This window comes from Anser anser (genome assembly GCF_964211835.1).
Source record: "Anser anser genome assembly, chromosome: 1".
In the NCBI taxonomy this organism is placed as follows: Eukaryota; Metazoa; Chordata; class Aves; order Anseriformes; family Anatidae; genus Anser; species Anser anser.
Genome location: NC_139720.1, coordinates 63,045,127 through 63,050,626, shown reverse-complemented (window position 1 = coordinate 63,050,626; position 5,500 = coordinate 63,045,127). Strand labels below are relative to the sequence as shown.

Here is a 5,500-nt window from a genome sequence, read left to right as displayed (position 1 = left end):
AAAGTTGTTAAAATGTGTTTTTTACTGACTCATTGAACAATAGTAGAGAACATATCACACCTCTTACAGACAGCACAATTAATTGAAGTCCACTTTTAAACAGAATTGGCAAGATTCTGGTATCAGATGCAAAATCAAAACAGGGTTTCAATGCAATTCCTTCAAAATTATATTAACTGAGAATAAAATTCATTTTATTATAGTCAGAGAACATTTTTCCCTGACTGGCTAGTAGCAAATGTTTCCAGTATCAACAAAGCTATTATAGACCATTTTTAGTTTTTGAGCAGATTTCTGAGTTCTGTATAACTTGTTGCAGATTATATTTTGTGATTATTTGAGTTCTGGACTGCTCACCAAAATTGATTATCCTGAGAAAACTGAAGTGAGTGAGAGCATTTTGGTGGTTCTGGATCAAACCATAAACATTTCAGCTGACCGCTGCCACTGTACATGTAGGAGATGCTGATTCCTATTTTAACTACAAGACCAAATTCTGTGTTTTCTGTGATTGATTTTGCCACAAAGTTAGCAAAATCTATACTACATTTTCTTTGCTCTATTGCTATCTGCCATCTGTTGGGTAGCACTCCAGAATGTATTGATGTTTAAAATAAAATAGAAAACCCCTCTTTCAGCACTTCCTGCTGTTTCTAATTTCTCAGCTGTGTAAGGACAGGTAAAAAAACAATCATAGCAAACATATTTTTATTTTTGCTTAGTTCATGGAATACTTCAAAATTTATTATTATTATTATTATTATTATTATTATTATCCCAATGAAATTATGAGCCTTTTGCTGTCAGGATGGTAAGTATACAAAAAATACACACAAATTTATTGGACTCCATATACCATTTCAGTTTCAGGTTTGTCTCAAAGAAGAGCTGACCAAGAACAGAATTCAAAATGTCAGCAAGCTGTTTCAAAGGCTGACAAAAAAACACTGAGGATAGTATTCTTTAAGCCTTGCTTATCAGACATTTCAAAGGTTTTTCTGGGATTCATAGAAGTGCCCAAACTCCTTGAAAAACGAAGCACAACCAGAAACAGATTTTTCCTTGATAGCTCAGCAGACTAAGCATTAACCCAAAAATAGCCTGGAGAAAAGAAAGCTCAGGTGAAGAATCACATTGGTGTATAGAAATATCTGATGGGAAGGAATGAAGAGGAGACAGACAGATTCTCTGCCATAGTGACCAGTAATAGGACAAGAAGCAATAGGCATAAATTAAAAATCATGAAATTAAATATGAACATAAGAAAGTATGTTTTTACCATGAGTGTGATCAAATACTGAAACAGGCTGCCCAGAAGGGATGTATAATCTCATCCATGGACATATTCAAAAGCCACCTGGACATGGTCCTAGGCAACATGTTATGGGTGACCCTGCTTGAGCAGTGGGGTTAGACTGGAAGATCTCAAGAGATCCCTTCCAACCATAATGATTCTGTGTATAGTAGCTGCTCTTTGAGTAGATGCTCTTATTAAAGTTATGGCATATATTGCGATGCAGAAAAGAATCCTCTTTCAATATAAGTCCTAACTTTTCTTCAGGGTTTTGGAATACAAGATGGGACAATTGTGTGGAAGACAGAGTCAAAATGGTCTAGCATTTCATCATGGGTCTCAGTCCTCAATGTAACAACATTTCATTTAATTAGGGACATGTTGGGAAAAAAAAAAGAAAAAAAAAAAAGACTGAAACCAAGGACTCTGAATTTCTGGCAAATTCCTCAGCTGTCCAGAGCTCTTTACTAACTTCTGCCCCATCCCCCAAATTAAATCCAAACCAATTTATGTTGATGATGCTTGCCTTTCTGTCCATTAGAAGATTAACCTTTCACTCATTAAGGTCTTGATAGTTTCACAGAAACACCTGATCTGAGATATCAGATCAGGCACTTATCTGGGAGCAGCAGAGAAAACCCACACATCCCAAAGAAGCAGGTAGTGAGGCTACTGAAAAGGGGAGGAGAGGACACCCTCCAACCTCATCTGCTGTTTGGATGTGTTGATGGCTAATCCAGTAAATGGGCTCTGGGCGTAGCTGTGAGTTTGAGCACTAGACCACTTCAGAGACCAAGGGAAATAAAAAGCTTTTCATATACCTTTGAAGTTTTCTGTTAAAAAGCATAAGATTTTAGATAATTCCTGATTTAGGTGACAGCTTAAAGAGCTTTTTAAAGGTTCTCATGTTAGACAGAAGTACAACAGAAACAATCAAGCCAGATTCAGATGTCTAACAGCCTTTTGCATGTACAACTAAAGGGCTTGCTCAGAGACCATGGATGTATCAGGGACAAAATTATACTAGGTCTCCCAGCTGAGTCATTGAACCATTGCACAGTGATGAAGAGACTGATGTAAAAGGTGCCAGAAAGTGAAATTCTGTGTTTACGGGATGAAGGATTAGGAACCGTAGAATACTAAAATAGCTAAATTACCATATTTCTGGAGTACTGCTAAGAGGCAAATATTTTTTGAGAGTATGTTTGTGGTTGCCTCCATTGCACTATTAGGATTCATGTTTTCAGGATTTTCTGAGGATAAATAACGGGCCTGTGTCTTAGTGAAAGAGATAATTGCTTTTGTGATTATATGATGGTCCTGGCTTTTGTTTTAGTATGCCTTGGAAAAGAGGATTCCAGAGAATTCTTACAGTCCCACTTTCCAAGGGGTTTTGAAACTTGAAGATTTTACTGCAGCTAGAATGCAGTACAAAGTGAGTTTACACAAGCTGCTGTGTGGTTTATCTAGAGAATCCAGACGGCTTCTGGGAACACAGTGTTTACCATATGTTTCATCTCTGCCCTTGGCAGCAAGCTGCAGTAGCCCAAGTGACAGGACCAAAGTGACTTTGGAAACCAGAAACTACACAAGGTACATACATGGCTCATATTTTGCCTTAGAACTTGAGAGCTACAGAAATTAAAATAAATAAATAAATAAGATTCAGAAAGCCACAATAAAGAAAAGGAGAAAGGACTACCTTCCTGGCTGATTCTTTAAGCCATGCAGAGCTCACTTGAGTCAGGACTTGGGTGGAACGGGCACCTTAGGCACCTTGAATGTTTGTAGTCAAGAAGACTATGGCTCATAGAGGTAACCTCAATATAATCATCCTTTAGTTTGATAAAAGCAGAGATAAAACTGCTTAAAATTTACTCAAAGGTATTGAGTGATCTAGGGACTAGATGTAAAAAGGAGTTGAGGTAATCTGACCTACTTTTTCACCTCTTTATGTAATTCATGATGGATGTTTCCCTGGTCTTGCTGATCACTCCAAAAGCTTAGCAAGGAGCTGAACAGCACTATGCTTAAAAGCTTGTAAGCAGTATTAATATATATATATATATATATAAATATATATTTCCCCTTCCAGTGTGAAACTATCATCTAGAGAATTCATTCTGCTAGCAAGTTTTCCACTATGAATACAATACGGAACAGGCTTTCAGATAGAATTTGGAGTATGATCTGCTCAGATTTACTCTTTTGGCTGACTGTGTCTACACAAATATAATCCACACGGCAGTGTAATTCTGGCTCTATGGAGTTTCTGAACTACAAATAAAATGAACACTCTTGAAAGTCTCAAAAATGAAAATACCTCCTCCTCTCCCCGCAATATAATTAAAATATCAATAATTTATACTTATTGATAAAACCCAATAGAATTTACACGATTGAGGAAAAACTTGATCTTCACTTTTATACATTCTTATTACTGCATTTTAAACACAGCATGCTGCACTGTAAAATAATTCTCTGCTGGGTGCTTAAAAACTCCTCCTTTGTTTTGCAATTTCATAGTTGCATGGAGTCCCAAGCACTATTTTCAAAGATTAAGGTACCACATCACGAAGACTGTTTCCAATCATCTAAATCCACCATGCCTGGTGATTTCAATTAAAAACATTACATGTTTTAGATGAATTTGAAAATAGAGAAAGAATAAAAGATTAATAGTAATGGGGATTAAAAATCATAGGCAAACACTGGAAAAGGCAAGAAATCTTAGGGCTGGAATTGGAAACATATTTTCCCCAAACTTAAGTAAACGAAGCATTAACACAACAAACTTAGACATGGTGTGCTGGACATCTCTAGCAGCCAACCCAACTCATGAAGAATCAGATCCTAAAAAACAGAGTAACTGCAGGACACGTGTATTTGCAGGATGACTGCAGTGGAATCTGAATGTGCTTGGCACATCCTGGGGATGAACCCACGCTACAGCAAACAAGATTAAGCAAGTCTGATGTTGCTTCCCACGCAAGCCACCCTTGTAATTGTATATTACTGTCAGGTGGTATGATACAGAGGCTGAACTGTGAGGCTTTTGAGAGGGGGGGTTAGGTAAGGTTAGAAGACAAAATGTTGGTTCTTAGTTTTGTGCAGGACTTGATGTGGTAGAGAATGATAGTTGTTTCTTTTTAGACACAATATTACAACAATATCAGGCTGAGCCTGGAACTTGAAAGCAATTTTGAAAAATCCACTACTACTTACAGGGAAAAAGTAGTTGTAAAAAGCCTAGAAATGAAATAATGGTAGCTACTGAAAGAATAATAAGTCTGACAGTTGTATGAAGAAATACATTACCATATGAGAATAGAAGGAACAATTCCAGGGCACTTCTGAAAGAAGTGCATGAAATATTAAGAAGTATTTAAGAAGCAGGAAAATATGAACTGAGATAGGACAGCTGTATGTGGCCTTGTCTGTGACATTTATGACATTAATGATCAACATTATCAGTGGGATTAAAAAAATGCTCTTTGCCACAGATGCAAGAGGTTAACTGTATTAAATAGCTGCCCCAGACTGGTAGAAACAGTTACAGTGAGAGACAGAGGCAGGATGCTCTGGGAAGCCAACAGCCAATGTCAAAGAGGGCTTCCATTGCAGACCAGTCATTTGAGAGAGAGTCCAAGATAGATACGTGACTTTCTCTAAAGGACTGTAAGATGATGCTATGTCACATTTACTGCCATAGTCCATGGATCTCCAGAATTGTGCTTGGAGTTCATGACTGTTATATTGTATTCTTTCTAAACTGGAAACATTTAAACATTTGCTTAAAAAAAATAGTGTGTTAAGAGTGCTGGCAGAGACAAATAAAATTCCAGAGGTGCTCTTTGTAAGCAACTCAGAGTGTCTCATTAAATTCCTCAGTCTCCTCACTGAAATGCCCCTGGCCTCAGGAAGTATAGAGTAACATTTTTCTTCTGACATGCCATTACTTTTGATCATCATTCTGAGTGGTGCTTCCTCAAATGCTGTTATGCATCCATGTCTGTCAGCAATCATTTCTTCTGTCTTGTTTGTAATTGAATTCTCTGGTGCCAGGAGCAAGTTTATGTTGTTTGAATAACTGGCTTTGCGCAGTTATCTGGATCCTTCACTTCTGCTCCTCTAAGTTCCTGAACTCTACAACAGCAGTGGTCCTTCACTGGGTTAGTCTGTGGCTGAGGACAGCCAAATGGAAAT

The 5,500-nt window shown here is 37.5% G+C and overlaps 1 long non-coding RNA gene across 1 annotated transcript; it reads left to right on the top strand.

The window, feature by feature from the left end:
• The first annotated feature begins 1,127 nt into the window (after window positions 1–1,127).
• On the top strand, window positions 1,128–4,823 carry LOC310892124. Its single transcript, XR_014577885.1, has 3 exons — window positions 1,128–2,056; window positions 2,765–2,887; window positions 3,390–4,823. It is a non-coding gene; the product is annotated as an uncharacterized lncRNA (long non-coding RNA).
• The last annotated feature ends 677 nt before the right edge of the window (window positions 4,824–5,500 follow it).